The 9,260-nt window shown below is 28.3% G+C and overlaps 1 protein-coding gene across 1 annotated transcript in view; it reads left to right on the top strand.

Annotated features, from left to right (window-relative positions):
• Nucleotides 1–1,450: 1,450 nt before the first annotated feature.
• Nucleotides 1,451–9,260, top strand: part of MFS17 (Major Facilitator Superfamily Transporter 17) — a 334,641-nt gene continuing 326,831 nt past the window's right edge. Inside the window, exon 1 of the mRNA XM_075376088.1 lies at nucleotides 1,451–1,572. The gene's annotated coding sequence lies outside the window, so the exon portion shown is untranslated. The remainder of the gene's footprint in view (nucleotides 1,573–9,260) is intronic.

Genomic DNA, 9,260 nt, shown 5'->3' with positions numbered 1-9,260 from the left:
GACTTGAATTTTTATAGGAAAATATTTTGAATGTCAGACTATAACATTACATTACAAAAATCCAGTAGTAAGAAATAATAATGACCAAAAAAATAACAAGTATCTTCAAACAGTTATAATATCATCAATGTAGTTACAATTCACTTAAAAGCATGATCATAAGATGTACTTTTACAAATAAATCAAATAATCATCAAAATCAGTTTATGTGGAAAGTAAGGTTTTTTATTCTACAGTTATAAGTGCACATAATATTTGAAAAATTCTTAGATGGATTAAATAAAAATACTTTTTTTTCTGTTTTTAAATACTTACATTTTTTAATCCATTTGATGAGTTTCAAATAATATTTGTTACCAGTTTGAAAAAACCCGTGTCTAGCCATTTTGGTTTTCAACTCTTACAAAAGAGTTGGTGAAAGAAAAATAGAAAAATTTGAATATCTGTAACTTAGTCATTTGAGATGGTTTAATTAACTGCTGCTTTATAAAAACAGAAGCAACTGTTCTGGAGTTTTGAAAACTGATAAAATATAAACAATCCCTCTTTTTTTATTGTTCTAAAAATTCTACATTTAGAATCTAAAAAATGCTGTATTAGGCCATTACCTCAGCATTAAATACAAGAAAACGTTTTTATAATTAACATTTTGCGTTTATTATTGAGAAATTAAGTTAATAGAACAAGTAGAATATTAAAAATAAGTTACTATTGTTTTTTAAGACTTTCACTAAAAAACGTTTAAAAAATGATGACTGAAACTATAATATATAAAGATTTGTTTATATTACATAAATAAATGTCAACATTTTTATAAACGGATTTTTAATTTTATTGAAAAATGTTTTTTAAATTTCTCTATGTAGTGCTATAACAATAAATGAAGTATTATATATTGTAATGCAGTGATCTGTAATTTTTTAGGGTACCATCACTACCTTGTTAGGATATGTATGTATTATGAAGGTCACAATAACAAAAAACGAAAAATAATTCATATCAATCCTAAGTCAGGACCGATTCAGTCTAAATAATCCTGGTTGGTCATTAACTTACTATTCTCCTATTGATAAAATAAACAAGAAGTGTAAAACAATGATAGTTAATTGTAACTATTATTCTACTCAAATTAAAATTTCATTGTAATTTTATTAAAATCGCCTACAACGAATACGTAATGTTCAACTTTTAAAAATGAATGGATCATACATTATTTTTAATAAATGAAACAAACTTGTTTTATGATTTTACCCAAATATAACTGTTTAATTCTTATAATTTATGTTCGTGACGCTTCTTCTTTATTTTTGATAATTCGGTGTACAAAGAGTTGTAAAGAATTTTCACGTTTAAGGTTTGACCTCCAGCGCTTACATCGGTAATATGAAGAACTAATAAAGATCGATTGCCTACCGCAGTCCGTGACGTCAATCGTAGTCTTTACCGGGTTACGAGCGTAAAGTACGTCGTCCGGCAACTCGTCTTGGTCGTCAGTTAGACCATGGAAATGCTTCTCCAGGAGTCGACTTTGACAACAGCCCTCGACTGCACATAGCACCTGCAGGCTTTTCTGTCAGTACTACTCAGCACACACAATAGCTTAGTCCTTGACCGAGGTCGTTACTCGCACCCCCACCAAACCAGCACCCAGCATGATGTACAGCTCACGTATTATAGTCCTATTCCTCATTCACAAAATACGAGCACTATTTATGCAACGTTGGAATAGATTAGTTTTTATTACAAGCAATGTTAGCACGTTGTATGATGTGACAAACATCGGTCACGGTACTATGGTACCCTCGATGACCGCAATGTTCCGACTAACGATATGTTTTAATGAGAACATTTTTTATTATGAGTGTCTGTTAAACGAAAATTAATGCATATTTTTTTAGAAACGTATAACCTTAAGAAGTAAGTTCATTATTTTTTTTCGGAATAGCTGCTTTTATTAAATTCATTTACTGAATTTTGCTCAATAAAAAGAGGAGTTAAAATACAAAAATTGTATTACGTTCTAACTGGCTGTGAATAGAACGTAAAATAACACACGTGTTACGAAATTAGTCCAAAGAATTAAATTATATTTATAATAATGGCCACTTGCTTAAGAATCATATTAAATTAATTTGTTTTAATTACTTTTTTTTTTTATTTCTAAACTGTAGCATATATTTTTAGACTGTTATAATAAAATGTATTGAATGAATAACATTTACTACAAAATTATTTCGCTTGTAAGGAAGATTATTTCCGATTACTCCCGATTATGCCCGAACCTAAGGAAGTGTAACCTAGTTATATATCGAATTAAATATTTAGGTGTACGTGAGATGACGTAAATCGTGTCGGTAATGTATAAATTAAACGAAACGTTCAAATATAAATCTACAAATTATGCGCGTGCATGCTGCATTAAAGTTATATCTCCATATAAAAAAATTTGTTCGTATAATAATTCTAGTAACAACCACCGCCACATTGTCGAAGTCCCACGAGTTTAGATCACGGCCATGTTGACCAGTTGAATAATTTTTGCAGTTTTCTATTTTTCAAAGAATTCATTCAGAAATATTGTCTCATGGCTGCTACATAGTCCGACAATCGAATATCTTGTGTATGTTTTAAAAGATCAACCTTTTTTGATTATAACGGTTATTTTTTACTACAGTTTATCACAGGTACAATAACGTAATATATGACTTTTGTGTCTGTTCCAATTATCTAATGTTTATTAGGTGTATTTTGTAGCCTAAGTACAGTGATGAACTATATTAAAATAATGCAAATTTTTTTTAAGATTGGAGGCCAAGAATGAAAATAATTCTAGGATTTCTTTAACTTTTTATTTGGAAATATACCTTATCTAATTTGTATTTTATATTCTACAATTATATAGGTATTTTCGATATAACTGATATAGATAGTTGGTCATTGATTTTCTAGGAATGCATTTATTGACAAATTTTAATGTTCTTTTACAGGTTTTGAAAGCACATAGCATCTTAAAAAAGCTAGAATATATACTTTATCAGTTCCTGATAAATATTGCAATAACTAATTTTTAGGTAAACAAATTTATTGATTTTGTCCTTGCGTGAAATTTTTCTGCTCTTTGCTATTTATAAGCATATTAAAGGAAAAGTCTTCAGTGGTGTTTCTTTCATTCCGAAACGACATACGAAGTTAACTACAAATTTGTTTTTTTGCAAAAATTAATTCCGCACATCTGTAGGAAAAAAAACTTCAATGTTAATAATCTATTCTTCTGTTTCATTGATTTGCTGCTAAATTTTTACTTCCTTGTACGAAGTAAGGAAGTATTGTGATCACGAAAAATTTCGGTTTTCAGATTTCATCGGAAATATCCATTATAGCCATCCTTGAATCCAATTTGACTAGTTTCTACGTGACGTCTGTACGAACATACGTATGTATGTGTCTCGCATAACGCAAAAACGATTAGTCGTAAAATGTTGAAATTTTGGATTTAGGACTGTTGTAACATCTAGTTGTGCACCTCCACTTTTGATTACAATCGAGTGAACCAAAAGCGTCTAAAATAGCCCAAACTCCAAAAGAAATCTGGATTTTGGACTTTTTCTTAAGTGCAGCCCTCATTGAGATTTTCAACGATATAAGTGGTACTTATTTTCACTGGTTCCAGAGTTATAGCTTAATAAAATTTTAATTAATGAAATATTTGGATCTTACAAGGAGAAGGCGAACAACGGTTCGAATCAGAGTTCATCTCCTTTTTTTAACTTTTTTTTTTTAATTTAAATATATAGATTTATTAATAATTATTAACCTCCGATTGTAAAAAAAATTTACGATAATTAATAATTCAATAACAATCAAAAAAAAAAATATATATATATGAGAAAATATCGTAAGTTAATAATGAAATATAATTTTATGTACTTTTCATTTAAAAAAAAAAAATGTGAATGTGTAATTAATACGCGTACAAGGGAATCATTTTTTTAAATATTTATCAACTCTAACACTTCTTTTTTCTTTCCTACCAATGACGAAATAATTTTATTGCACGTAATTAATCTTTTTTTCATATTAAATGTACTTACATCATATTAAATGCACACTTTTTCTTTTATTGTTTACTTTTCTGTTAAACTTTTTATTACAATACGATGTAATTTATCATTTGTATTTTGAATAATCAAATTTTTCTGTAGCACTGATTTACGAGCTTCACTGAATTTTTAATTTCTATTTAGCTACGGTTAAAAGAATAAATACGATGTACAATTTTAAATTCTATTCAAAATCTTTTTTTATAGATAATTTATTTCCTATACTTTACCTTCTTTTTTTGTAAAAGATAATAAAGAAATCATAATTTGTATCTCGTAAACAACACAATTTGCTGTGTAGTAATGAAATTAGTTTTTTCTGCTATAGTAGAATGTATGCGTTTTTATTCATGCACATTGAAAACTTTATCTAGTGCGGCTGAAGTAGTTTCCAGTATTCGAAAGTAGCCTAACAGAATAGAATATAAATTGGTGCGTGTTCTTTATAAAACGTAGTTTGAAAATATTCCTTTCCGAAACTAATAATAACTACACAAAATAATAACTACACCTTAATTGCTCTTCTCGATAAATCTAAAAAAAAATTCAGTATTTAATCACAGGAGTAATTAAATAGGATTTGGATATGAAATCCTAAATTACAAAATTCACAAACAATACTGATACCCAGGAGTAAGCGGAAAAACGTTAGTAACTGTGCGAAACGTTGGTACCTTGGAATTAGGGAAACAGATCGTATATTCATCCAGAAATACAAGCACTACAGACATCATCACTAAACTTTTACAAAACATATCATAGAGATGGAACACACTAAGAAAACAACCAAAAAATGTAAACTTTACCTGTAGCACGTAAAAGTTACGAACTCGATACGCTGAATAACGTGAAATTTAAAAATACATTAATTTGGCAAAATAACACAATTGAATTAATAATTATGTAATCTGCAGAATTACTGAAGAAGAGAGTAGATCATGGTCTTGAAAAGTTGTTTTGAAAGTATATTTCCAGTTTTTTTTTTTAAAACAGAGTCTTAATTTTTTATTATTTTATAAAAGTTTAAACGTAATTTCCTTGTGTTGATATTGCGTATAAACATATTATTTAAAATTCGGTTAATTCGGCACAAGTTGGCTGGACGACCTAGAAAAGTAGGAATTTAAATAGTGGGAGAATTAGCCGTAAATTAGATTTTTTTTATCCATTAATAAACTGGTCCTAAATTGCTTTCAAAAAGAAAGTTCTTGTGAAAGACAAAAAATATGGTTCATTTAAGATTAAAAAACTGTTAATTCTCTCATAAGTTAGTTTTCAGTAACCGTGTTTTCAGGTGGTCTATTTAACTTTATTTCAATTTAATGGAATCAAATCCATTAAAAACATTTAATTACTATTAATTTTTTTTAGATTTAATTACAACAGTCATTTTATCGACAAATTTTAAGAATTTTGAAAAATTCTAAACTTTAAAAAAATAATTATTTTTCAATACAGTAGCATTTGTATCTGCTACACAAAAGTAGTCTCGTTTTTATTTTCTTAAGCAAATAGGCTGAAAAGAGGAACATCATCATTCTGGAAAAGTTTATTTTAAAAAAATATGTTAGTACATCAAACGTAGTTGAATCAAATTCCATCATTATTTTTACCTTCTTGTACGAAGTAACGGAAGTATCGTGAGAGCGAAAAATTTCGATTTCATGTTTCAACGGAAATATCCATTTTGACTAGTTTCGCCGTGACGTCTGTACGTACGTATGTATCTTGCATAACTCAAAAACGATTTAGCCGTAGGATGTTGAAATTCTGGATTTAGCACTGTTGTAATACCTAGTTGTACACATCCTCTTTTGATTGCAATCGACTGAACCAAAAGTGTCTAAAAGAGCCCAAAATCCAAAACATTTGGATTTTGAAATGTTTTTCCTAACTGCAATAAGCCCTCATCGGAAGCTTTTCAATGATATATCACAAGTGGTATTTATTTTCACTAGTTCCAGAGTTATAGCCAAAAAAAAATAATTAATGAAATATTTTGATCTTACAAGAGGAAGGCACATCGGTTCAAATCTGACTTCATCTCGTTTTTTTTTAACTTTTTTTTTTAATTTAATTATATTGATTTATTAATAATTATTAACCTCTGATGTAAAAAAATTGCAATAAATAACAATTCAATAATAGCAATAAAAAAAAATATGAAAAAATATCAAAAGTTATTAATGAAATAAAATTTTATGTACTTTTCATTTAAAAAAAAATGTGTGTATGTAATTTAATAGGCCTACAAGAAAGTCATGCGGTATCCAGATCAGATTTTTTACCTGTATCTTCAAAGAAAATTCTAAAAAAGGGGATTTAAAAGTATACCTTTATAAAATTTACTGCAAATTTAATGATTCTGATTTCAAAACAGGAATAGGCTTAATGTAGGATGTCATAAATTATACCAGTACAACATGTCAAAATTATCACAGTTCTTGAAGAAATCTGGGTATTATGCTAGTATACAAGATAGATAAAGTGATGAGATATATTAAGAGAAATTTTTCTAAAGGATACTTTTATTTAAAACATACTAAATCACGTAAAAAAAAAACAATGTAAAAAAATACTGTCATTTTTTGTATTCATCAAAATGATGTTGGTCTTATGTGACTAAAAATAAAAGCTTGAGACACTCATTGTCACAAAATAGTGAGAAGGCTTGTATATTTTTTTATAAAATTCTAAGCAATGTTACATTGCTTACATTTTATACATTTATTTTTATTAAATAGATCAGTTTTTTTGGAAAAAATTATGTTTTTATTTTATATTACATTGTAAATAAACATTTTCTTCAATTTTTTTTTTTTTTTGCTTTATTTAGTTTATTACATTCTAAATAAAAGCATTATTTTATTATTCTTCTTCTTTTGTTCACAACCCTCTGGTTGGTTTGCAGCAGTTCTCCAGAGTTCTTGATCTAGTCCTAGTCCTTTAAGTTATTTATACAATTATGATTGACAACCAAAATCTTGAATCATTTGATTAGTATTTCCAGCTGAGGTCTTCCTCAGCTTCCTACAATTCTTACTCTCCACAGAACCTTTTATGATATTTAGTAACAAGCAATCATGCCTAAACAATGTTCAATCCAGTTATTCTTCTCTTCCTCATGTGATTCGTCAAAAATTGTTGTTCTCCAATTTTTCTCAAAACCTCTTTGTCACCTACTTTCTCTGTCCATGATATCTTTAACAATCTTTCGTAGCACCATAACTCAAAGGCTTCAAGCCTCCTTTATGTCTTCCCAAGTGTCCAAGATTCTCTATCTCTGTTTAGCCTCTGAAACTACCATAAGGTATTACTTCAGAGGATGAATGAGGATGATATGTATGAATGTAAATGAAGTGTAGTCTTGAACAATCTCAGGTACTGAGATGTATGGTTACTTGAAACCCAACCACCAAAAAACACTGGTATCCCTGATCTAGTATTCAAATCCAAATAGAAGTAATCGGCTTTACTAAGATTTGAACCTTAGAACTGTCAACTTCAAAATCAGTTGATTTGCGATGACGAGTTAACCACTAGACAAGCCCGGTGGGCTAAATGTCCAACATTGACTTTCATTTAATAATGCGCACCACACATATGTTTTTAGCAACTGTTTCCTTAATTTCAGGTTAAAATTATTTGATGTGAACAATTTCTCTTTCAATTTGACAGCTGCTTCTCTTTGGTTTACCTATTTATTACATCCTTTCTGCTATGGCCACCAGTTGTAATTTTGCTACCAAGTACATAAAATCCATAACACTTCCTAGATATCTTTCACTTAATGTTACATGAGGTGTCACATCTTGTTTGCTCATAGGTATTTTTGTCTTTTTATAATTAATTTTCATGTTATAAGTGGCAAGGGTGTTATCCATCTCTCATGGAACTTCTGTCAACTTTTCTCACTTATGCTAAAACAGCAATATTGTCTACAAATCTAAGCATATATATTTATTTTATAAAAAAAATTTCTAGTTCTTTATTTTTACAAAATACGTGCTGCTGCTGCATTAGAATGTAATATGTACTAACTTATTAACATAATCCTATGTACTAAACTTCCAGTAAAGTAAATGTTTTTCTCATTGTACACTCTACATTAAGATATTAACAATATCATAATTTCACTAATTATCAATTATTGTTTTCAGTAATGACTGTTTATCATACTGTATCCTGGAATGAACCCATATGATAGACTCATCTCTTTATAGAAAGATTTAACTTTAAAAAATTTTTTTTGTTCCAAAGTGCTCCTTAATTCCAGTCCTAAGGGATTTGGTGCGTGATCATTTCAGAAAGAGAAGTTTAGTAATAGGAAACAATGTGTTCTACCTTATTTTATATTGCAGTTCTAACACAGCACAAGTAAAAAATTTACTATTTGTAAATTTAAAGGATGCCCCGCAACCCTAATGACTACCTTAATCTGTGCTTCAGTCCAAATTGTAACATGAAAACAATTATAACAGAAATTTCTCCAGATAATATTATAGCACTTGTGGGCTATTAGTATATTCCACTTTTTGATATCTATTTACTTTTGACAGTAAGAGATCCTGTAAACGTTTAGTACCTAACAAATAAACAAACAAAATATATAACGAGAAGGGATGTAATTAATTGATTTTTAAACTATAAATTTAGATAGCTTATTTCAGAATTAATATAAAACTTTTTACAATACCTACCTTAAATTGCACTATTAACATTGCACTGTAAAATTATTATAGTTGTTTTATGAGTTTGTAGAATAATAGTTTATTGAGCTACTAATAATTGCTTTATTAGTAGCTCCTAGTCTATTAAATTTGAGAGGAATTTGTATGATTTTTTTTTTTGTAGACATAATGAGTTATGGTTTGTAATCTATTATTAGCAAATAAGTAGAAAAATGTAGACAGTAAAACTTTATTGCTGTTTTTCTGTCAATAAACCCTACAAAATTGTTAAAAATAGCTATGATTATTTATTTTTTTACATCAAGTTAAAGAATTTCTCTTGAATTAAATTTACCTTATTCTATCCCTAAAATCATTTACATGCAGTAATTTTTTTGTCTTTTTTCTTAAAACTCGTATCACGGTTCATTTAAACATTTACACAAATAACTAACCAAATCCATTGTACACCAAGACTTCATTCCTATTT

This window comes from Lycorma delicatula, chromosome 1, assembly GCF_047948215.1.
Source record: "Lycorma delicatula isolate Av1 chromosome 1, ASM4794821v1, whole genome shotgun sequence".
Taxonomy (NCBI): domain Eukaryota; kingdom Metazoa; phylum Arthropoda; class Insecta; order Hemiptera; family Fulgoridae; genus Lycorma; species Lycorma delicatula.
This window is presented reverse-complemented; position numbering and strand designations above follow the sequence as displayed.